The 27,500-nt window shown below is 35.2% G+C and overlaps 1 protein-coding gene across 3 annotated transcripts in view; it reads right to left on the bottom strand.

Moving 5' to 3' along the window:
- Positions 1 to 27,500, bottom strand: part of Sgf29 (SAGA-associated factor 29) — a 199,755-nt gene that overhangs the window by 93,004 nt on the left and 79,251 nt on the right. For 2 of the 3 annotated variants that reach the window (XR_010851917.1, XM_067097723.1), the window contains exon 2: positions 21,475 to 21,567. The gene's annotated coding sequence lies outside the window, so the exon portion shown is untranslated. Of the gene's footprint in view, positions 1 to 21,474; positions 21,570 to 27,500 lie in introns of those variants that run through there. The other variant, XR_010851919.1, reaches the window with a different exon arrangement.

The raw sequence follows: 27,500 nt of genomic DNA, 5'->3' as shown, positions 1-27,500 counted from the left end.
ATGAAAATCTATTCTGAGAGAAAGGAAAAACAAGTAAAAGATGCGCCGAAGAAGCAATCGAGTTTTCTGTACAGCGTATAATCAAGGTCACCGAAAATAGATCTATCTTTCGGTGGTCTCGGTGTAATGCTGTATGACCAGCGGCCCATGAAACTCTAACCACGGAACGGTGGTGGCCTATCCTATATCGCTGCCAGAAGCACGATTATGGCTAACTTTAACTTCAAATAAAATAAAAACTACTGAGGTTAGAGGGCTGCAATTTGGTGTACTTGATGATTGGAGGGTGGATGATCAACATACCAATTTGTAGCCCTCTAGCCTCAGTGGTTTTTAAGATCTGAGGGCGGACAGAAAAAAGTGCGGACGGACCGACAAAGCAGGCACAATAGTTTTCTTTGACAGAAAACTAACTAGCAATCCGTACTTCCGGAAAAACATACATAATCAAAAGTGATATCTGAAGAATGATTAATTTTCGAAATAACTAATATCTCTATAATTATTTATTTTATAAAAAAAATGTTCTGGCATCGTTCATGGAAATATGAATACTCGCGAAGGCACGTAGTGATGAGATATTATTACTCTCTTAATGCCAATGAATCCTACAAACTGAACAAAATCCTCGCAAATCCTTTAAGATGCTTTATGAGGTGTGGAGGATTAGTCTGCGCTTTCATAAACAAGGCATAGACCATTGCATCCCGGAGTTACGTGGATTTCTGTGAAGATGGATTATATATCGAATAAAAAAATACGATTTGTTGCCCGGTTAGGCCAGGTACTTTTCCAACTGCAGTTTAACGTAGGCATGAGTATTCATTATAAACAATGAATACAACATTGTATATTTCTGAGACGAAAGAATGATGTATAGATTAAAAAATGCAATTTGTTACCCGCTTAGGCGAGGTACTTTTGCAAACTGCAGTTTAACGAGGGCATGAGTATTCATTATAAACAATGAATACAACATTGTATCCGGGATTTTTGTATATTTCTGAGACGAAAGAATGATATATAGATTAAAAAATGCAATTTGTTACCCGCTTAGGCGAGGTACTTTTGCAAACTGCAGTTTAACGAGGGCATGAGTATTCATTATGAACAATGCATACAACATTGTATCCGGGATTTTCGTATATTTTTGGGAAGAAGGATGATACATAGACTAAAAAAATACAATCTGTTGCCCGCTTAAGCAACTTACTTTTGCAATCTGCAGTTTAACTCAGGTATAAGTATTCATTATAAACAGTGAATACAACATTGTATCCGGGAATTTTTGTATATTTCTGGGAAGACGGAGTCTAATTAGATTAAGAAAATACAATTTGTTACCCGCTTAGGCCAGGTACTTTTGCAAATTGCAGTTTAACGAAGGCATAGGTATTCATTATAAACAATGAATACAGCATTGTATCCTGGATTTTTGTATATTTCTGAGACGAAGGGTGATATATAGATTAAAAAAAAATACAATGTATTGCCCACTGACGCCAGGTAATTTGCAAACTGCAGTTCAACTCAGGCAAGAGTATTCATTATAAACAATGCATACACCATTGTATCCAGGAATTTTGTATATTTCTGAGAAGAATGATATACAGATTAAAAAAATACAATGTATTGCCCACTGAAGCCAGGTACTTTTGCAAACTGCAGTTCAACTCAGGCAAGGGTATTCATTATAAACAATGAATACAACATTGTATCCAGGATTTTTGTTTACTGGGAAGATGGACTCTAATTAGATTAAATAAATACAATTTATTCCTCACTTAGGTCAGGTACTTTCGTAAAATAAAGTTAAATGACGGCGTGAGTACTCATTATGCCAAGAGCTTCCTCAGACCAACGCAACAAAACAATTGCGAAGGAGAATTTCTTTTTTTTCTTTTTTAATTAGACGGCGACCTTTCTCTCGCCGCTTTATTTGCACAAAGAAAAAGGAACACGGCTGCGAGACCCCTTCGAAAACTGCAGCTTTAAATCTTCCCTGGAATTTCAACATTCCGCCTTTGTTTCAGTTGCTTGATTGGACAAAAGACAGCTACCCAGAGCCAGGAAAATTGCAGAAGCTTTACAAGTGATGGTAGCGGGGGGGGTAGGGGATGCGGCCATTCTTATTATTGTTTACGTTCGTTCCTGCTGGTATTTTTTTTTTTTTTTTTTTTTTAACTTTCCGTTCATTCTTCAACTCGGTCCTATTTAATGCAACTTACAAAAGCGTACGATGTTTTTACTTCTCCTGACCGGCTCGATTTCACGTGACTTGGAGAGTCTCCGGGAGAGTTGAAAGGTAGATTGTTGCAATTTAAATTTTGGTCTTCGTTTACCAGTAAGTGAGCCTTAGGTTAATAGTATTAGGATATTCAAACAGGAACAAAATACACAGATAAACTTAAACAAACAAATGGAACAATGAGCAAGATTACAAGGAATATTTTAATCAGTTTTAATTTAGCTTTTCGTTCACCGGTAAGCGAACCTTACGTGGATAATCATAGCTTATTCAAATAAGAACAAAATACATATATAAACTTGAACAAACAAATGGAACAATGGGACTGGGTTATGAGGAATATTTTATTCAGTTTTAATTTTGATTTTCATTCACCAGTGAGTAAACCTTATGATATTAACCTTCAGTTATTTAAGTGGGAACAAAATATACGTAAATAAATTTCAACTAACAAATGGAACAATGACCTGGCTTATGAGGACTATTTCAATCATTTTCAATTTTCATGTTCATTTACCGTGAGTAAACTGAAATGTATAAATTCCCATTCTCGTTAATTTTCCTTCATGTTGCCACGCTTAGCACAATTCATCTTGACGGCACCAGCTTCCGCAACAGACGCGTAAAGAAATAAAAATGAAATTGGTAAAAACAAGAGACAAACAACGCACTGTCATGTCCACAACACAGAAACAAATCAACACAATGTTTAGTATTGCTTCTATTACGTCCCTCAGTGGGCAACACTCAAGATGAAAGGACAAACCTCCTTTTCCCACATTTGTACCCCGAATGGGTCTTGCATTCTTAATTGAGAATTACACGACTGAACGGCCTTTGATCCCAGCACTTAAAAGGAAGTGGTCATTCGCGGATATCCAAAGATCCGAAGCCCTCGTAAGGGGGAAACCTGAATATGGTCGAGATGCCAGAAACTTCAACGCAGTCAGTTATTGGGTTTTATTCAAACTGGAATTAAGGCTTCCTTCGTAAACACATTAAAGCTGATCGGTTCCTTTTAGCTCTAATGTCAAAGAGTAATGTTTCTCCGTTAACAAGAGCCGGCAAAAAGAAAGGGGGAAAAAAAAACGAAACAAAGCCGTTGTTTTGGGAAGTAGCGTCAGATTAGGAGTTATTAATTAAATGTTATACATAAAGCTGGGCAGGCAAAGAATATACACACACACACACACACACACACACACAAAGGCAAAGAGAGAGAGAGAGAGAGAGAGAGAGAGAGAGAGAGAGAGAGAGAGAGAGAGAGAGAGAGAGAGAGAGATCATATTGCCCTTTGAAAAATAAGATTTCTATAAACTCAATATTAGCTTCGACAAGATCTTTTCCACTTTTCCTTTTCACAAATTCTTCATTAGATATAGTCCATAAGAAAGGCTTTTAATTCTTACATCTTATTCTTGCTTACTCTTTTGCTACCGAGTTGAACAGAAACCTACCACAGTTGGGATGAAGTATTTCTTAAAATTAATCGGGTAGTCATCTCATTTCCTGAATAAATGTCCAAAAGCATCATAAGAATTCATGAAGATTTTTTCTGTACGATAATAAAATGACGACAAATATATATATATATATATATATATATATATATATATATATATATATATATATATATATATATATAAAATATATATATATATGTATGTATGTATGTGTATATATATACATATCTGTATTCCAAGCAGTCTTTTGAAGTGAATTGGAAACGCCAAGTCAAAGGAACCGACGAAATGAAAGCGAAGAAGACACACTCACAAAAAAAAAAAAGACGAAACGCATTCTGAAAGCAATAAAAAAAAGAGCAAGGCATGATAAGAAGATGAAAGGAAGTGGGAAAAATTTCGAATCTTTCATTTAAGAAATTCTTTTGTCCCGACATTTTTGAAACTTTTGTTCCAAACGGGGACTCGTACGACTGAATTGTACCTGGAACTCCATAAAAGGTTCTCAAGCATTCGAAGTCTTTGTGGAACGGGAGTGAGATCTTGTTTACAAGAGAAGGAATGAGGAATACGGTGATTCCTGAATTAGAATCAAGTGTATATCGTTCGTACAATACCTATTCATGACTGAAGATTCATTAGGGTATTATCACGACTGAAGTCGGCATTGTTCTTCCTACAATAAAGTTGGTTTTTGTATATATGATAGATTTTCAGCTTGCGATGAGAGGCTATTTTCGTTATATTAGACGAAATACTATTTAATGTTTGTGCTTTCCTTTATGAATGATTTCTATTCTCTAGATCGTTGTCTCCATATTTAATTGTTATCTGTTTATTTTTACCGCACACACACACATATATACATACTGCATATATATATATAATATAAATATTTTTTTTTTTTTTTTTGTTATATATAAATATTTATTTTTCAATATATATATATATATATATCTTATATATATATATATATCATATATATATGGATATATATTCCATATTTCAGAAAGAAGCTCAGATACAATCTGAAATCAATTTTTTTGTTCAGAGCAAACTGAACGGCTTTTTTTTCAATGGCCTTATGCCAACACAGCCTCTTGGTACTTGCTACTTCATTTCAGGAGTTCATAGCTGGATATATATTCCACGTTTCAGAAAGAATTCCACTTCAAGGTACCATCTACAAAACAATTAATATTATATTACATAAAAAAGGATAAAAGGATTGAAACTGCAGATTCTGTGAAAGGAGGTATTCATTGAAAGGTTAATTTCTGTTTCTGTTTGTTTAATGCTTTTTTTTTGTCAAGTTACATGGGGCGAGAATTCCACAAGTCAGGTGAAGTCCACAAGTCTACTTTCAAACGACGTTGAAGAAACGACACGAAAGTCCCTTTTGAAAGAGGAGGCACAAAGTCCGTTTCTTGTTGAGTTGTCAATCAATATTTCACCATTCTACTTTTAAACGACGTTGAAGAAATGACACGAAAGTCCCTTTTGAAAAGAGGAGGCACAAAGTCCGTTTCTTGTTGAGTTGTCAATCAATATTTCATCATTCTACTTTCAAACGACGTTGAAGAAACGACACGAACGTCCCTTTTGACAAGAGGAGGCACAAAGTCCGTTTCTTGTTGAGTTGTCAATCAATATTTCATCATTAGCTTCTTTTCTGCGCCATATCAAGCGGCAGGCGCCGTCTCACTCTTCGCACGGCAAAAGGCACAACAGGAGTTTCAATAGGAGGTTAAAAATACGACGCGAAATATTGCATTCCCGGCCTGCCTTCGCAGTGAAGTTGTATTATTGGGTATCTGCTCAAAAATGGAGAAGTCGTTCCTTTTTCCTGAGATCGCTTTCGCTCGATGCAAGGAGAGGTGTTGTTAACTTGGAACTGGGACAGATGGCTCGAGAGGTCTTGTTCCAGATATATATGCGTATGTATATATGTATGTTTACTGTTTATATAAATACATATATAATTTATATATATATAATAAATATATATGTTATACCTGAACCAGATTTATATAAGGTGATAGTACCATTATAAATGACCTACAGAAATCTAAGGAAAATATTAAATTGCAAAAAAAAAAAAAGTTTAAAATAAAATACGAAATTCGACAAAATCAGTGGATTGTCTTAATGCAGTCTCTATAGATACCCCAGAGAGAGAAAGAGAGAGAGAGAGAGAGAGAGAGAGAGAGAGAGAGAGAGAGAGAGAGAGAGAGAGAGAGAGTTTTTACTCACTGTTCCATATCATACAGAAAGTAATAATTGAAGAGGAAATTAGAAGCTATAAATGAATTATTTTTTCAAACTGGCTCGTTTTTTACGCTTCCCAAACATTCAGTGATCTAGTTAAATCTGTTTCTTTTCATTTGTCCAACCCTGAGAGAGAGAGAGAGAGAGAGAGAGAGAGAGAGAGAGAGAGAGAGAGAGAGAGAGAGAGAACGTAATGATTTTGTCCGAATGCCTGCCTTCATTTCTGCTGACGCAGACAGGAGAAAATAATCCCAGTTTATGTAAGACGAAAGGTCGAGTTTTAAGCAAACAATAATAAGAAGATAATCCCAGTTTATGTATAAGACGAAAGGTCGGCTTTTAAGCAAACAATAATAAAAGCAATGACTAAAACATTAAGAGGAAATTAGCGCAATAAAAACGCTCTCGCTCCAAAATTATCGCAGCTTGTCGAGCGAATGGAAAGGTACAAACTTCGAGCCAACTTCTCCGCAAAGAATCGATACAAATGAATAAATTTTTGATTTTTTTTTTCTTTGCGAACTTCCTAATCGGGAGCGCTGGATGGCTGGACGTTATAATCTTTTGTGTAACTTTTAATTCCTTTCGTCGAAACTTTGCGGAGAGAAACGGTGAGCATTTCGAAAAGAGTCTTGGCGAAGCTTTTATGCCGAGTTTATGGAAATCCTGTTTCGAAGGGGAATGCAAAATCTCTCTCTCTCTCTCTCTCTCTCTCTCTCTCTCTCTCTCTCTCTCTCTCTCTCTCTCTTTGTGTCCTTCGTCTGTTCGATTTTAACTATATACATGTCGTATATACAATATACATGCATCTATTCATACACATATTCATTCACACACACACGCATATTATATGTTTATATACATGTGTATATATACATATATATATATATATATATATATATACACACACACACACATATATATATATATATATATGTATATATACATATATATATATATATATATATATGTATGCACGCACGTGTGTGTGCATGTACGTGTGTATACATATATTTATAATTGTAAGGATTACTGAGAGGCAGATGCGCCATTGCATAAACCCGGTGGCCCGCCAACCTAACGGGACGAAAACTCGAGAGGGTTAGTAAGAAAACAGATACCAGCCCTCGGGCAGGGGGTTAAACAGTGGGCCTAGCTACACACTGGCCACGTGTCTTAGAAAACATGCCTTCTCCCCCACTGGCTGTCGGCCTTAGAAACCGGAGTTCAGTGCCAGCCCTATGAACCATGAGAGGCCCAGGAGGACTTTAACCTTATAATATCCTGATAGTTTTAACAGATATATTGAAAACTTCAAGGATCTGCAAAATGGCACCGTCCTCTAAAACGTCTCCAAAGAGATTGAGTCTTTCTGTAATGTACCCTTGACCAAAGTTGATGTCCACCCACCCAGGAATTTATATCTGGTGATAGAAATTCATTTCTCGCTATAATGTGGTTCGGATTCCACAATAAGCTGTAGGTCCCGTTACTAGGTAACCAACTGGTTCTTAGCCACGTAAAATAAGTCTAATCCTTCGGGCCAGCCCTAGGAGAGCTGTTAATCAGCTCAGTGGTCTGGTTAAACTAAGATATACTTAGCTTCTGCTTCTTTTAAACAACCACTGCTCTTCTCCTATACATCCATCTGTTATCTGTCTAACGTTCTCATTCAAGACCTACCTTAAACAAAGACTCACGAGAGAGAGAGAGAGAGAGAGAGAGAGAGAGAGAGAGAGAGAGAGAGAGAGAGAGAGAAAGGAGCATTACTACCAGAACATCCATTACTGATCATCATCATCTGGAATGCCCCAAACCTCCCCTCATTTTCTTATTGTCGAGGCTTCGTATATTTGAGTTAAAGCTGAACCATCGAGTCAAATCGGGAAGGATTGGAATCCCACCAGTTAATCTGACGGCGAATCCTTACCATAAAACATTTCATCCAGCGACAAATGGATTCCGAATCGCGAAAGTTCGACTTTTCAAAATACAGAGTCACGGTAATCATTCCTGGACATCGTTTTCTCCAATTTACTCTTCGTCTGTTTTGTAAAGTTTTTCATTTGAAGCTTCAAGAGAAAGTTTTTGCGTGTTTCAGAAAGCATTGTTGCTCGTTATTTACATTACTGACTTTTGGTATGATAACTGGAGTTCAGTTAGTTTGACTAATGCAGTCTAATGGAATGGAATGGAATATAGAGTTTAGGCCAAGGTCAAGCACTGGGACCTATGAGGTCATTCAGCGCTGGAAAGGAAATTGACAGCAGGTAGGTTTGAAAGGTGTAACAGGAGGAAAACCTCGCTGCTGCACTGAAATAATTGTTAGGAGAGGGTGGATAGCAAGATGGAAGAAAGATAATATGAATGGAGGTACAGTAAAAGGAATGAAAGGGGTTGCAGCTAGGGGTCAAAGGGACGCTACAAAGAACCTTCAGTAATGCCTACAGTGCACCACATGAGGTGCACGGACGGCACTTCCCCCCTACGAGTGTAATTACGTTAGGCGATTTCGGAAACCTTCCTGAATGATTTGTCATTCATCCAGATGCCTATTTACTATAACAGACTATTCATTCACGTACATCAAACCTAAGAATAGCCTCTGTAGTGAGACTTTCTCGTCCTTTCTAAAATAGAAACATTCTGATGAGAAACCTTTCAATAAAATTCAGAGGTTTTGATATATTTCTTTGTGACATGTTCGGTAGACGGTTACTTTTCAAATGTATGTCGTTAAATTAATTCAGGTCTCGTGAATAATTTGGGTGGGTTGGGGGTAGGAGGAAGTCGTGGGGGGGGGGTTACTGACCAACCCTGAAAACTTGGCCCCGTTTCCACACTGACTCCACCTTAGAAACTTGCATCATCGTATAGGAATCTGGTTTGAGTGATAACGGCCCACACACGACATGTAAGCAAACTAAATTAGAATCATGATGTAAATATTTCTCTTACTGTCTTAAGAATAAGTAAAGTGCATAAAGGATGCAATTTGATGATGAAACACCGTAGAACGCTGAACCGAAAAAAAAAAAAAAAGCCTAGAGAGTGAAGAATCTCGAAACAATAAATCTGAACTCTGTTTTCTGCTTAATAAGCTGACCTTTTCATGTCCTTTACTGATACAATGTCAAAAGTTTTTTTTTTGTTCCAGCGAGCACCTTCTGTACATTCTAGATGTTTTACTTTACAATTCAAAGTGATCTCCAGTTGAATAGAGAGACCTTGTCCACGCATGAAAAATTTTTGTGCTAATATACAACTGCAGGAATACAGACATACATATAAACACGTTCACATACATGCATACACATACATACATACACACACATATATATATGTATATATGAAGATAAAGGCCCTTAAAACACTATTTATACCTTGAAACGTATAAATACTGTTTTTATGGGGCTTTTATTTTCATATTATACTGTTGGTTTACAGTAAAAGACATTCATATGTGTATATATGTGTATATATATATATATATATATATATATATATATATATATATATATATATATATATATATATATATATATATGTGTGTGTGTGTGTGTGTATACGTAAAATACTGTGAAAGAAAGGGAATTAAGTATAGAGCTTAGAAATGTTTTTGTTTATGGTAATCATACAGCTTACAGAATAAGTAACACTGAGTATTAGCAAATGAATCCCCCCCCTCTCTCTCTCTCTCTCTCTCTCTCTCTCTCTCTCTCTCTCTCTCTCTCTCTCTCTCTCTCTCTCTCTGTGACAGTCATTAACTTAATGCCCTAAGTTATGTGATCCGTATATTTCCCTCTTATAAATCTGCTGTAATAGGTACAGCATTTTTGTTTTGAAACACCACAACGAAGAGTTTAAAATTCTAATTACAATTAATTACATTTTCTCCCATTTTCCTCTCAGTTATATCGACTTACATTAACCAAAGTTGCAGAAAAACACGAAAAATTCTCACGAGCGTACATTTACGAATATTATTCAACGACTAAAGTGTAAATAGATAAATATATTCATGAACAGAACGTTTCCATTCACTATCCATGCAGAATCCTATATCTGTACGATACGGTACGCGATGAGTATCCACTGTGATGGAAAATTAAATCTAAAAATATGATAATGATATTCTTTAGTACAGAAGTGAATCTGAGCATTTCAAAATATTTCAAAAGAATGTAGTTAAGAAGTGAATGCTTTACTCTTAGTCCCTTTGTTCAGATACCCTCTATCATGTCTACTGTATATACCTGACTTCAACGTCATACCCACAGAGATGAGAGCAAGAAGCCAAGGGCCTGAAACGCCAAGGGACTGGAACAGCACTCCCATTTTTGGCAAGAATCTTCGCAACTTCCCTCTGTAGCTGATGAGCAATGTGCGTTTTCCCCCCCTCCCAACAAAAGCCTTCATCCTCCCACAAAGGCGCTGTCTGCTGGAACACCGGCGCTCTGGAAAGGTTTACCCAAAACTCTGGAAAGGGTTTATCCAAAATCAAGATGGCGGGGAGCCGAGAGCGTTGTGGAACAATGGGTTTCTTTTTCTTATCGGTACGAGAGAGAGATGAGAGGGAGGAAGGAAAGAATTAGGTATTGGTAAATGTTTTGTTATGGAGTCAGATGACGATGATTCTTGCATGGTACATGTTCTTAGAATGAGATGACAATGATTCTTGTATGGTATATGTTCTTAGGAATGAGATGACAATGGTTCTTGTATGGTACATGTTCTTAGGAATGAGATGACAATGATTCTAGTATTATGTTCTTAGAATGAGATGACAATGGTTCTTGTATGGTACATGACATGTTCTTTAGGAATGTTCTTAGATATGAGATGACAATGATTCTTGTATGGTACATGTTCTTAGATATGAGATGACAATGATTCTTGTATGGTACATGATGACAATGATTCTTGTATGGTACATGTTCTTAGATATGAGATGACAATGATTCTTGTATGGTACATGTTCTTAGATATGAGATGACAATGATTCTAGTATGGTACATGTTCTTAGATATGAGATGACAATGATTCTTGTATGGTACATGTTCTTAGAATGAATGACAAGATGACAATGACAATGTTCTTGTATGGTACATGTTCTTAGATATGAGATGACAATGACAATGAGTCTAGGAATGAGATGACAATAAGGTACAAGTTCTTAGATATGAGATGGCGATGATTCTTGTATGGTATATGTTCTTAGGAATGAGATGACAATGATTCTAGTATGGTACATGTTCTTAGATATGAGATGACAATGATTCTTGTATGGTACATGTTCTTAGGAATGAGATGACAATGAGTCTTGTAAGGTACAAGTTCTTAGATATGAGATGGCGATGATTCTTGTATGGAACATGTTCTTAGGAATGAGATGACAATGATTCTTGTATGGTACATGTTCTTAGGAATGATTCTTGTATAGTACATGTTCTTAGGGATGAGATGACAATGATTCTTGTATGGTACATGTTCTTAGGAACGAGATGACAATGATTCTTGTATGGTACATGTTCTTAAGAGTGACATGACAATGATTCTTGCATGGTACATGTTCTTTAAGTGGCCATTGTGACTTTGCAAAGCCCCAAGCTGATATGTGACCCATTAAGAATTCACAATTCCCAAGACTGATAAAAAAATATGACGAACACAGCAACAGAAAATAATGCATTTTCGACAAAGCTCTGGTAAAGATTTTACATTTTCCATCGCAACGCAGTGAAACGTAGATTGGAACATTCCGTGCACAGATGTGGGGCATAAAAACGGTGTGTATCGGTTATAAAATCGACCTGAAATCTGTGCTGAAAGAGCGAGCAGCCTCCGTTTCCAGCTTTGAAAATTTTATTGCGCCTTGGTTGCAGAAGATAGTTTTGTTGATGTCGTCTTTTGGGTTTATGGGTGTCTCGAATATTGTGCCTTTATTCAGTATTAGCAGCAGATAAAATGTTTTGATTAAATATCATTTTTTCGTTCATATTAATTCAATTGCTCTCAAACAAGAAACATAAGTTTGTTGACCAATTCACGAATAAGTTCCTCTGAACCTCTTCCAACCAGGCAGTCTTGCAGCCTAGCATCACCCACCATGCTACCTCTTCCCACGTTTATTCTGTGGAAATCGGTCATTCTCGTAGGATGATATGGTTCAAAAACTATCAGCTGCCTACCAAAAATGTGGAAGTTACTGACAGGTATCATCAGTGAAAGGCTATAAAACTACCCAAAGGGTACAAACACCATCCCCCAGAAGGAAGTGTAGGGGCGCAAAAGACACGCTCCTGACAGACAAAATGGCAATGAAGAATAGTAAGAGAAGGAGAACCAACCTGAGCATGGCATGCATTGACTACAAAAAGCCTTCGACATGATAGCGCACACGTGGCTAATAGAATGCCTGAAAATATATGGGGCAGAGGAAAACACCGTCAGCTTCCTAACAAATACAATGCGCAACTGGAACACAGTACTTACAAGCTTTGGTATAAGGCTAGTGGAGGTTACCATTTGGAGAGGAATCTTTCAAGGCGACTCGCTGTCCCCACTACCCTTTGTAGTAGTATATATATATATATATATATATATATATATATATATATATATATATATATATATATATATATATATATATATATATATATATATATATATATATATATATAATAATAATAATAATAATAATAATAATAATAATAATAATAATAACAATAATTAAGCATCGATGTGAGATGTGACAACGTGACAGTCTCATCAAGAGGCGAAGCGCTGATGGCGCCCAACTGCCAGGCCGCGATCACGAAGGAGACGAAACGGAACGAGAAGATTTCTAATGGCTGTCAAAGTCTTTGGAATCTGATTCCATTATGATAATTGGGTCGAAAGAACGTTCAAATAATCGCCCGTAATGGGATCGGGATCGATCCTGATGAAGACTGATCCGGCTCGTTCCAGAAATTGATTTTCGTTTGAGAGTTTTTTTTTTTTTTGAGAGGTCTTTCCGTCCGTGATGAGGAGGCGTGAATGGGATTTTGAGAAGTGTTCTGAATTGTTTGATATTTTTCCTTAATACAGGTGAAATTAGAGTTATTCTCTGGTTTCCGATTAACTCAAATCAATCGCTCGTAACTAAAGAAATTGCGACAATGTCGCAGTGACAAAGAGACAATAATCATATATGGACAAATACGCAAACTGACTATTTCTGGTCAGAGAGAAAAATAAATCTTTTTATATTACCATTAAGTTTCAAACTCATAAAACGTCCATCGAAATATATTTAGTGCTTTCATTACAACTTATTTTTAGAAGTAGCAAATGAGGGCTAACGAAATACTCGTACACAGGACACTGGATTAACATTACGTTATGGATTAATATAATATATGCCCCGTACGGGGGTAGTGCCGTCAGTGCACCTCATGTGGTGCACTGTAGGCATTACTTAGGGTTCTTTGCAGTATCCCTTAGGCCCCTAGCTGCAACCCGTTTCGTTCCTTTTACTGTACCTCCTTTCATATTCTCTTTCTTCCATCTTACTTTCCACCCTCTCCTAACAGTTGATTCATAGTGCAACTGTGAGGTTTTCCTCCTGTTACACCTTTCAAACCTTTACTGTCAATTTCCATTTCAGCGCTGAATGACCTCACAGGTCCCAGTGCTTGGCCTGTGGCCTAAATTCTATATTCAGTTCAATTCAACATAATATATGAAAGGTACAGTATTTCTTTTCTGAATGATCTTAATGCAGTTTCACAAGAAACCTTGAATTTTGGTATTTCTGTCTACTGGTTCACTGTTGCAACTGCAAGCATTAGCTTTCTTCAGTTTACAACTACTTACTTAATTTTTGTTTAAATATGACCTAGCTTATGATTTCATCCATAATAACTGGAGTGCAAGTTGAAAATTTCCAGCAAAAGCGACGCGATATGAAAATACTAAGACACGAAATACCGGCTCACTTTCTAACGAAAGATATCTCGTGAGTTTCGTGTAATTTCACTAGAACTGAAGTAAATCAAAAAGTTATGAAGACTGAACTTCCTATAAATCGTTCATCTGCCCCAGCCTATCTCTAACTAAAAGCCGTTTAGTGCTAAACAATCTTCCCCCTCTGGTAATTAACCGTTTCATGTTGATCCAAATAATGGACTCTTTATGTGCTTCTTCTCCCATACGCACCTGCACCCTTCCGGAATACTTTGAAATGCATTAATTTTGATTGTTTACCATCCCAAAACCCTTTTAAATGAACAGAGACTCTTAGCTTTAGCCTGGAAGATTAACGACCGTGAATCACAGGCTCACAGCATTAATTCGTTGAGGCAATCAGGCTTAAACCCTACATCTTTCAGCTCGCTACTCATGTGGAAAAAGTTTGTCTGGGATCATCACAACATTCCATTAGGATTTTAAAACATTCCTTTAAGATTCTAAAACATTCCTTTAGGATTTTAAAACATTCCATTAGGATTTTAAAACGTTCTATTAGGATTTTAAAACATTCTCTTAGGATTTTAAAACATTCCATTAGGATTTCGAAACATTCTCTTAGGATTTTAAAACATTCCTCTGAGATTTTAAAACATTCCCTTAGGGTTTTAAAACATTCCATTAGGATTCTAAAACAATTCCTTAGGCTTTTAAATCATTCCATTAGGATTTTAAAACATTCCATTAGGATTCTAAAACAATCCCTTAGGATTTTGGAATATTCCATTTGGATTTTAAAAAATTCCATTAGGATTCTAAAACGTTCCATTAGGATATTAAATAAAATTCCTTAGGATTCTACCTTGGATACCTACCCGGAAAAGAGACAATAATTTCGCTCAGTAAACCTAACGTAAGGTGGAATCCATTTGATTACCCATTTGCCCCGACTTCCAAATTAGATGCTGATTGCAATTAGAACTCGTGGCCATAAAGCGAACATTGAATCCGGGCCATTTTGCTGTGAACTGGTAATTGTAAGGCTGTTGGCATGAATATGCCATTTGTAGTCAGGGCAGAAATAAAGTCGAGAGGACACTGCGCCCCGACCCATACCATAAGCTTAATTTCGCGGGTAATGGGTGCTATTTAGTTTAGATGGGGCACGTAATGCCCCTCGATTAGTTCTCTCTTCATTAATGTATGAGCGACTAGTTTCTCTCTTATGATCAAAGGTCTCGTTGTGTGAGAAATTATTCTTCACAGAGTATTTTCGTTACCTCTGGCCATTTTCGTTAACTCTGTCTTGACAACCAGTTTCTCTCCTATGACAGGAGGTTTTGTTGTGTGACAAAATATTCTTACCAGAGGAGAAATAACCTACGAGAATTTTCGTTAATTCTGTCCTCACGAAACCCCTTCCAAACCACCTGAAGATGCTACGAGCAATACCACAAGATTCTTCATAAAGGGCAGAAGATGGTGAACCACATACGAGCCTTGATTAAGCACAAATAGAGATAAATAAAAACTAAAATACCAATATTTGGAAAGTTTCAGAACCGCTTCTCGATCATTCCAATGTGAAAGAAAAGCCGAATTCTTTTTAAAATATTCTGTCGAATGGCCGAGTGACTGGACCAGAGGAAAATCAAATATTTTTAATATATGGAATTCTGGAATATCTAAAGGCGTTTAAATTTTGTCCCCCTTGGACATAAATCAGTCTTATTTTATTAATATACATTTTTTAGAAACTCTGATTCTGTTTCTTTGTGAGTATTGCAATATACATGATAAAACTAGTTTTTTTTTTTACCTGAATGCTTCGATTACAGCTTAATAAGTTTATTGATATCATGATAAACAGTGCTTTTGATATTTGTGTTAAAAACGTCCCTACGATATATGAATCTTTTCAATCATATATATATGTATATATAAACACACATATATATACAGTATATACATACATACATATATATAATCTAATATGTATTATATATATATATATATATATATATATATATATATATATATATATATATATATATAAATGTATATAATCTAACCCATCCGTCCTTTTACTTGCACCGTACAAAAAGACTTTAATTGCATATTGATAAGGCCGGGCAACATTTGTGCCTTGCATATGCAAGAGAGGGTCAGGAGAAACACACCTCTGCATATTCTGGGTTCACTAAAGCTGTGCCATCCCAATGTCCACCGTCTCTCTCTCTCTCTCTCTCTCTCTCTCTCTCTCTCTCTCTCTCTCTCTCTCTCTCTCTCTGGAGTGTTTCGATTTTAGCCGGGTCAATATCAGTTGTTATGTGGGGAGAGATATATAACGTAACATGCATATCTGCTGTCTAAGCTTCGTGATATAATTTTGGAGAGGTATACAGATATGTAGGACTCTTCACGTAGGCTAAATCCCGGAGAGTAACGGAAGGCCAGTTGACATATAGATTTCAAGCTCCTCTCTCTCTCTCTCTCTCTCTCTCTCTCTCTCTCTCTCTCTCTCTCTCTCTCTCTCTCTCTCTCTCTCTCATATATATATATATAATTATACAAAGCTATCTATCTACAGTATATACAGGTATATGGATATATGTATATACAAATGTATATTTATATATATACATATATATATATATATATATATTCATATATATATATTACATATATATACATATATATACATATATATATATATATATATATATATATATATATATATATATATATATATACATAGATACATACAAATGTACATTATATATATACATATATACTGTATATGTTCATATATATACATTACATATACATGTACTTTTATATATTATATATATATATATATATATATATATATATATAAAATTATACAAAGCTATCTATCTATATACATATATACATACATATATACATATGCAACCGTATAATCTCAAACGTTCCTCGCCACGAATAACATCTCCCCAGAACCCACAAGACCAGCTGAATACACCCGATCTTATCTCAAAACGCCACTTCCACCACCGAATGACACAGCATTGGGATAATCCGCGGATTACCTGGATTACCTTCATGTGATGAGGGATTACTCTCAGCAGAAATACAACAACAACGGACTGACACTTGTTTACTCTGGCTGGCCATTGCAACGATTTCGAAATCTGTGATGAATCATTTCGCGAATGGAGATGGTCTCAGCGCGGTGGGCTGTTGATTTACCAACGAATTTCGTCGCATGTGATTAATGATGGTACACACACACACACACACTCACACAACTAAACACTCACACATATACTATATATATATATATATATATATATATATATATATATATATATATATATATATATATATATATATATATATATATATATATATATATATATATATATATATATATATATATATATATATATTATACATATATTATATGTATATATAATATATATATATATATATATATATATTTGTATACATATTTATATGTATGTATAAGTAAGTATGTTTATACACACAATCACCCACACACACACATATATAAAAATAATCAACACACGATCACCTGTGGAACAGAAATAAATTTCTGATTCACATCAGGATCGAACCCCCAGATCTTTCAATTGAAACACAAGACAAGACCGCTGCCAACTGAACCACACCAGTCTTGTGTGGCTTGGTTGGCAGCGGTTTTGTCTTTCAATTGAAAGACCTATATATATACTTATATGATATGAGTGAGAAACATATATATATATATATACTTATATATATATATATACACACACACATATAATATATATATATATATATATATATATAATATACATACTGTACATACTTACATACATACATACATACATTACTAAAAGGACCTCATTCAAACTGGATGGTATCTAACGGAGTTTTTTATTCAGAAAAAGTTACAAGCTTTCTTGGACAAACAGTCCACATTATCAAGTATCCGTACGGATACTTGATAATGTGGACTGTTTGTCCAAGAAAGCTTGTAACTTTTTGAATAAAAATAAAAACCATCCAGTTTGAATGATACCATCCAGAACAATTTGTATGTGATGAGGTCCTTTTAGTAATTCTACTAATGCACAGAACAATTGTGTATGTGATAAAGTTAACCATATGTGTGTGTGTGTGTGTGTGTGTGTGTGTGTATGTATCTTCATCAAGGGCACAATTTCATAAACTGTTCATTAACACTAATCGAAACCCAATCTAAATAATTGTTCAGATGGCATGACTTCAAATTTCTGAGACTAAGTTTCTATAAAACAAATATTGACTTGTTTATAGTACCAATACATTCGCGACTGCTTTTCAGAAATAAGTTACCCATCATTTTCTTGCTTCATGATGTTATTATTCTTTTTAATTTCTGTTTTTATAATCTACTTCTTATCGTTTGCTCTTGTTTACTCTCCAAGTTGGTTCATTTATAAAGCGGTTTTATGTCTCCTAAATTACCCCTTTCCTTCTTTCTACAATTTTTTTTCTTTATCTAAAATTAGGGAAAGAAAATAAGAAATATGTATAGATTCTTAGTATACTTCCAGCTTTTTAAAATAAAGATTTTACTCTCTCTCTCTCTCTCTCTCTCTCTCTCTCTCTCTCTCTCTCTCTCTCTCTCTCTCTCTCTCTCTCTCTTCCATATTTTTGAAATATACACTTATAAAATGGCAAATACATTCAGTTTTGGAAACTAGCATTCACACAATCATTCTAAACATATAGCAATACGAACCATAAAGTTTCTCATATGAAGACTATACATACCTAAATATCAATAATTTTACTTTACAATTCAAACAGTACAGAAATGCAATACATGTCATGCATCAAGGATTCGTAAAATCAATAAACCGAGGCAATTCTGACGACTGCTATGAGCTTATCACAAATGAAAACAAGTTAAAAATGCGCCGAAGTTTCTTCAGTGCAATCGAGTTTTCTGTACAGCGTATAATCAAGGTCACCGAAAACAGATCTATCTTTCGGTGGTCTCGTTATAATGCTGTATGAGTCGCGGTCCATGAATCTTTAACCACGGCCCGGTGGTGGCATGGCATATCCTATATCGTTGCCAGATGCACGATCATGGTTAAATTTAACCTTAAATAAAATAAAAACTACTATGGCTAGAGGGCTGCAATTTGGTATGTTTGATGATTGGAGGGTGGATGATCAACATAACATTTTGCAGCCCTCTAGCCACAGTAGTTTTTAAGATCTGAGGGCGGACAGAAAAAAGTGGGGACAGGATAAAGTGCGGACGGACAGACAAAGCCGGGACAATAGTTTTCTTTGACAAGAACGAAACGATAATTAAACTTCAAGACTTTTCGCCAAAAAAAAAAAAAATCAAATTCCCAGGATTTCTTCCACATTGTCCCAGTTGCTTCGTAAGGCAGAAGGACTTATCCGTAGCTGGGATGATTGCTGAGTCTTCCTAGAAAAGGCTATCTTTTATCGTCCTTACTTGTTCCTAGTGGGAATCTGCCGTTTTGTTATTACTAGTTCTATTTTTGTAGAATTTACGATTAATCATCTAGCAAACAGTAGCGTAAAGATAGAAAAAATCAAAAATTAATTACACAGAATTATCTCCAAGATCTTCAAAAAGGGGAGAAAGAAATTAGGGGGTTTTTCCTCTTCTTCCTTTTCATTCGGATTGATTCTGTCACTAGTCTACTGAAGCCGGAATTGATGAACTACTTTGAAAAACATTAAATTCTGAAGTAACAAATAAGAAAATCTAACATAGAAAGGAAACGAATTTGAAGATGTTCGTAGTTTCTTTAAAAATACTTTACAGGCAGAAACTCTTCACGAATCTCTTCTCATCACACACTTCCATTTTTAGTGTTATATTTATCTTGAAAAAATCACGCAGAGATAAACGCCAAAGCTGAAGCCACCAAGAGCAACCAAACTCCCATACAAGAATAATACGAAGAGACTCTCCTCACAGCAGCAAATCCCCATAAGAGGAAGTTCTGAGAAATACAATACAGCTTTGCTGAAGGCAACTTGGGTAGACAATATAGGATAATTATTATCCTTTCCGTTCTTCTATTTTTATTTTCTGTTCCATTTTTATTTTCTATTTCACTTTCCATTTCGTTTTGCCGCGGCTGCACTTCTCTCGACGGGAATCATACGAAGATAAACGCCTCAAATAAAACCACTGACTTCAACCTAACTCCCGTACAAGGGAGACGAAGAGAGAATTTCCCCGAATAAGTCAAACTCCCGAAGGTGAACGTCTGCGAAATGCAATACACCTTTGCTGATGGAAATTGACAGGAACCGTCCCACTTTCCTCCCTGGGAATTGTCTCACTTGTGATTCCTGTATTGCAGACGACGGCCGCCGGCCTTTCTTTATGGAGAGAAAATAATAATAATAATAATGGTTTGTATGTTTCTTTCATTTATATGTCACGATTTCCAACTGTAAATGTTATATGGCGACAGTAAATCTGTTTTAATTTACTGTGATTAGGGTTATCTTGAAAAAGATAACGTTGTTATATATATTTATATATATATACACATATATATAATATATATATACATATATACACATATATATGTGTGTATATGTATATATGCGTGCGTTTATTTGTGTGTGATGTGAATACCATTCTTATTTCCACGTAAAGTGATCGATGTCCTAATGCCTAATATTCGGCAGCCACTTCTATAAAGAAAGGAATAGTATATATATATATATATATATATATATATATATATATATATATATATATATATATATATATATATATATAATATGTATATGTATATGTATATATGCGTGTTTATTTGTGTGTACAATGAATACCATTCTTATTTCCACGAAAATCGACCACTGCCCAAAGCTTAAATATTCGGCAGCCACCTCCATAAAAAGAAAGGAATACTCATATCGTTCAAATAAACGGGAGCATTCGAAAAAGTACAGAGGTCTCAGCAACACCCCAACAGCTCGAAGGAAATCCATGCAAATCCTTTGGGTGAGTTAGAAGATAAAGGGAATGGACTTTCGGTTTATGCGAGACCCAAAACATCCCTTTATCCAGGAATTTTCATATTCTGGGAGAAACGCTGTTTGTTTTCGATTTAGTTTCAAATTTGTGAGGGAGGATATTCTTTACGCGTGGGAAATAAATATGAAAGCAAGCAATTGGATGTAACTTACTTTGTATACCACTTTTATCAATTATATTCTTTACGCATGGGAAATTAATTCAAAAACAAGGAATGGGATGTAACTTGCTTTGTAGAACACTTTTATCACGTACGCGGTGAAATGTATTTAAGTGTATTGATGATTAAAAATAGATGAACTGTTATTCACTGAATTTATGTCCTTTTAATACTGTTATATTATCATCACTTCTATTAAATTACTACTAAATCATTTATGTTCTACTGTTATTGCTACTGCTAAGATTACATACTACTGGCGTAACTCTATAAAGTCTACGGGTCTTGTTTGCCACATTTCACTTACTATTAATGACTGCAGTTCCCTTACGGTGATCAGTGAGCGTTGAAAGATGTTGAATGTAAACAAAACGGCTGATGTGAATCACTGGATTCAGCCCTGCCAGCAGAGAAGGAAATCATTAGATGACAAGATTTAAATGTCAAATTTTCATCGCTATGCTCCAACACATAATCATAATATAGGGTTGGGGTTGAGATGTTGGGGGTGTTGATGGGCAGGGGGTCTTGGTGGTTCGAATGATGAGTGATTTCGGTTCAAGCTCATCCAAAGAATTTCAACTTTCTCTACATACTTAGTTAATTTACAAAGACAGTGGTGGTGGTGGTAGGCAAAAACAAGTGAAAAATGCGCCGAATTTTCTTCGGCGCAATCGAGTTTTCTGTACAGCCGCTACAGCGTATAATCAAGGCCACCGAAAATAGATATACCTTTCGTTGATCTCGGTATAATGCTGTATGAGCTGCGGCCAATGAAACTTTAACCACGGCCCGGTGGTGGCCTATCTTATGTCGTTGCCAGAAGCACGATTATGGCTAACTTTTACCTCAAAGAAAATAAAAACTACTGAGGCTAAAGGGCTGCAATTTGGTATGTTTGATGACTGGAGGGTGGATGATCAACACACCAATTTGCAGCCCTCTAGCCTCCGTAGTTTTTAAGATCTGAGGGAGGGCAGAAAAATTGTGGACAGAATAAAGTGCGGACGGACAGACAAAGCCGGCACAATAGTTTTCACTTACAGAAAACTAAAACACGATAGGAATGCTGAGTTAATCCTCACTGTATTTTGGTGTCCCTTAACAAGCCGAGTCACTTTATTTGGTGCTCAAGATATATAGCAGGGCATATAATGTTAAACACAATAAGTCCCGTATTGATTGATTGATTTAATATAGAGCAAAGGCAAAAGTCCAAACACTGGGACGTATGAAGTCATTCAGCGCTGGAAAGGAAATTGAGAGTAAAGGAGGCTTGAAAGGTGTAACAGGAGGGTGGATAGCGAGATGGAAGAAAGATAATATGAATGGAGGTACAGGAAAACGAATGAAAGGGGTTGTAGCTAGGGGCCAAAGGGACGCTGCAAAGAACCCTTAGTAATGCCTACAGTACACCGCATGAGGTGCACTGACGGCACTACTTCTGTACAGGGAAGTTCCCTATTAAAAGTAGTTCCGTTTTCATGATTGTTACCATTCTGTCAAATTTGAGGAGGAATCATTTGGAGGCTTCTAAAAAAAAAGGGTTTTCGAGCAACCTGCGCTGAAGCCACATCTTACTTGTCTAGGATTCGAATGTTTTTCCTTCCTGTAATTTCTTATAAACGACCAAAATCTCGTTTTGTCTTGAGTAGTTTTGTATATATGTCAATATGAACTGTAAATTATATCAGTGTGTTTGAATATTTTCAGGGGCTTTCTACACTGACTACATCAACTTTGAAAACAAACTACCACTCCGCATTAATTAGTTTAAAGCCATGACTGAAAGTAATCAGTACTTTCCAATTATACTATTCATGAATAGCTAATATAACTACTCATAAAGAATTCTGATATCATCTATTATCCAGTAAACAACCAATAAAGCGTGAACATGGTAATGGACATTACAGAACAGAGCTTGGAAATCCTATTTAAGGTTAATTGCCCCTGTCATTAGCCAGATAGGCCCACTTGTGCAGATTCATTGATGTTAATGGAACTCTCATTAGAACTGAATCATTATTAATTCTGTTATGGATTAGTGGAGATTGAGGGAGCTGTATTGATTCCCATTTTACAGTCCATTCTTTTCCTGCCTTAAACAGAAATTGAAAGGGATATGGATCTGTTATTTTTATGTTTACTTTTTGACATTTCAGATATATAGAACTACCTCATGGATGCTTAATGTCATGAGGAATTATGCATACTATATCTCATGGGTAATTATGAACACCTAGTCATCTGATAACTCTGAAACGTATTTTAATGACAAAGAAGACAAAGTCCATTCTTTCCCTGCCTTAAATAGGAATTGAAAGGGATATACATCTGTTATTTTTATGTTTACATTTTGACATTCCAGTTATATAGAACTACCTCATGGATGCTAAATGTCATGGGGAATTATGCATACTATATATCATGAGTGATTAGGAATACCTAGTCATATGATAACTCTGAAACTTATTTTAATGACAAAGAAGACAAAAAATGACAAACGTGATAGTTTGGGCTAAGAGGGAGACTTTCTGATAAAAAAAAAAATAAACAGTACTTTTGATATTTTATCCATCTCTCTGAATACACGACCTACAGGCAAAATGAGACCATGACAAGTTATCCCTTTACTCGTTCTGATCATTTCTGAATCAGGTACAAATTCTAAACGTTTCTTCGGCAGCTTGCTTTTCTTATTTACCTCGAAAGTGTCAAAAAAATGTTGGCATATGTACATGGTCATGAATTGAAAATATATTAATATCATTACTATTATTATTTTTTTCTAAATAATGAATAAAACGTAAAAATGCACAGGTAAAATCATAAAGTAACTCAGCAGCCAAGTAGACATTGCAATTAAATGATTAAACTTATAAATAAATCTATGATAACAACCAAACTACGTAGGTAATGGAATCCTATGCAGCCTGAAACGAAAAGGTTGCTAATTGAATTCATAAATACATCGCGACTGACTTCGTCTCCTCAAGGCCCCGCTCGTCCATTAAGAGAGAGAGAGAGAGAGAGAGAGAGAGAGAGAGAGAGAGAGAGAGAGAGAGAGAGAGAGAGAGAGAGAGAGAGACTCTCAGAAGCCATTAATCCTTTCCCCTTTCCCTTCTTCAGTCGAAAACGTCCCGGTATTCATCTTCCGTTTGAGATGGTGGAACCTCTAATGAAAAAATGGGATACTTGTACTTCTTACTGTTATTGTTATCCTTATTATCTCCGTAAAGGATGCTGAAAGGAAGGAGTAGTGTTTAGTATTTTTTGTTTGTGTGTTTGTTCGTTTGTGTGTGAGCGTTGATGAGATAACTTAAGGAAGGTTGGAGGGGTTTGACGAATTTTGTTGTGCTTATTCTAGGTGATTAGTTTTTTGTATGTATCGATTATAATTCAATATGAAGTCATGGCGCTTTTCTCGTCTATTATGATGAACGCACAAATGTGTATATATATATATATATATATATATATATATATATATATATATATATATATATATATATATATATATATATATATATATTTGTGTGTGTGTAAACACACACACACATATATAGATAGAGAGAGAGAGAGAGAGAGAGAGAGAGAGAGAGAGAGAGAGAGAGAGAGAGAGAGAGAGAGCTTGTCTTTTGGGTATATCAGGTCCTTAAGTTAGTCAGACCACTACTGCTTTTGAAATCTGCTTTTTAATCATAAAACAGCGAAAATATTGAATGATATACTATTTTTACTACGAATACATAAAAACAAAAATAAAAATTGCATAGTTTTCATTTTGCCTCTCTCTCTCTCTCTCTCTCTCTCTCTCTCTCTCTCTCTCTCTCTCTCTCTCGTGTATCTCCATCTACTATATCTATTTCACCTGACGACGTCGAAGCTCATTCAACTTTTGACTTTCAAATCTCATTCCCGACGCCAACTTTGGCCATTCCCGTTGAAACGCAATTGCCGGGAAGTATCACTTACTTCCAATTTATTGTCACAGTTTGCGAGAACGAACGTTCTTATTTTGATCGATTTCCTCTTCTTTACGGAAAGAAGTCACCGAGGAGCCAATCGAGAATTGTTTGGGTGATAATGAGATCATTTGATTTTAGATACTTTTGGCCGAAAAGGGAAAGTTAATAGCTTAATTTCTTGCATATAAATTTATGTCAACGTGATGCCTGACTGGTCAGAGCCTTTACGATAATGAAGGAGTTTTTCATAGTTCCCGTTTTGCCTCAATGAGCAAATTTTCAGCTTTCAATATTAATATATTTTCAAGCGGATATGAATATCAGAGAATCTTGAATAGAGGAAGCAATGAGTGAAGTACGATGACAGACATAGGTCACAATACTATTTCAGATATTAATATTTTTAAGTGTATTGTCATGAAAAAATTTTTATTTCCATCTTGAAATATAAACGTATATGATCAAGCAACCAATCAAGTCTTATATTTTTTACTGGAAAACTTGTCTGTTTATAAAATAAAATAAAAGTATATATGACAACTAATTTTATTAGTCTTTCCCCTGATAAAATTCCTCTCCTTTTTGGTTACTCTCTCTCTCTTCTCTCTCTCTCTCTCTCTCTCTCTCTCTCTCTCTCTCTCTCTCTCTCTCTCTCTCGCCAACGATGCACATTTTATGAGTTTGTTTTGGTATACGAAATCAGGCAGGGGACATACATTATTACAGTTATATTTTTACACAGGATTTGGGAGGATTTCGAGTATCATAAATTCTTAATCAAACAACAATGCCGACGAACAACGAACCCATATGGTGTCTCGTCTCACAGAGCATATTAAACAACTTCCGAGTTTCTTGGGTGGGACCCAGCTGGATATTAATTTAACTATTTTTCTTGACTTCCTCATCTTCCTGCCGTGAAAGAATGTTTCAGAAAGACAAATTCTATCCATTCATTCATTCTAAACTTACAAGAGTCGTTTTTTAATCTTGGACATTGACAAATTTATCCAGTATGTTAATACTTTTTCAAAAAGAAGTTAGTTAAAGGGGAAAATTAGATGACTGTATTTGTTAGGAAAGAATAGAATTTAACAGTTGAGAGCCCATGAACTTAAAAACATTTAAAAATTATATTTTTAAAGAACAAAATTTACGTGAAATAGATTACTTCTTCTCCTATTACTCTTCATCGTATGTGAAAATCATTCACACAGGCCTCATCTTAAGCATCGAGGTTCGACAGTGAATGGGCGACCTTTCAACTAGATAAAAAACAAAAGCAAGCAATAAATGATTTAATAACGATATATTTTGGGAAGTAGACTATCGGATTATGACAAATGTTGCTCATATTATTTTTACTCGTCTTCATTGAAGAAAGCCTCAAAGAGACATTACTTGGGCGCAGTTTGTGAACAGCAGACTACAAAATGATATAAGTTATTAAAAAAAATCAACAGCCACATAAAAAACCCTGACATCACAGGAACTCAAAATGGCGCACTGCAAATCATGCAGAACACATAACAGAGCAACGAATGGTCACTGCTTTGCATAAAGCAACGCTCAGAAATGAGAAACGGGCAATTATCATTACCACCCCTGCTGCAGAAGTGACGCAATTACGGACTATTTTTTTTTTCCCTCAGTGTTCCGAGAACTCGTTTGGAGACACGCCCACAAAATGCGAGAGTGCGCGGAAGTTATCAGGTCAATTACAATCGTCTGATACAGCCGCGTATGGGAGTTAGGTAGCGTTCAGTGTCAGCGAACCTATTGCTGTTTCTTAGTGCACACACACACATTATATATATATATATACACTTACTTCTTTTCTGTGTAAATTTAAGGATGGGTAAATAGATTTAATAACAAACACACACACACACACACACACACACACACATATATATATATATATATATATATATATATATATATATATATATATATATATATATATATATATGTTTGGGCATTTATATATATATATTATATATATATATATATATATATATATATATATATATATATATATATAATGTGCCTGTGTGTATTTATTAATCTATTTACCCATCCTTAAATTTATGTAAAAAGGAGAAAAATATATATATACACACATATATATATATATATATATATATATATATATATATATATATATATATATATATATATATATTATATATATATATATATATATATATATATATATATATATACTTTCTCCTTTTCTATATAAATTTAAGGATGGTAAACAGATTAATAAATACACACAAATATATACATATATATACATACACTTACAAAACACACACACATATATACTGTATATATATATATCAACACATAAATATAC

Source organism: Macrobrachium rosenbergii, chromosome 54 (genome assembly GCF_040412425.1).
Source record: "Macrobrachium rosenbergii isolate ZJJX-2024 chromosome 54, ASM4041242v1, whole genome shotgun sequence".
NCBI classification, from domain to species: domain Eukaryota; kingdom Metazoa; phylum Arthropoda; class Malacostraca; order Decapoda; family Palaemonidae; genus Macrobrachium; species Macrobrachium rosenbergii.
The sequence above is the reverse complement of the archived record's forward strand: the minus strand, read 5'-3'. Positions and strand labels throughout refer to the sequence as shown.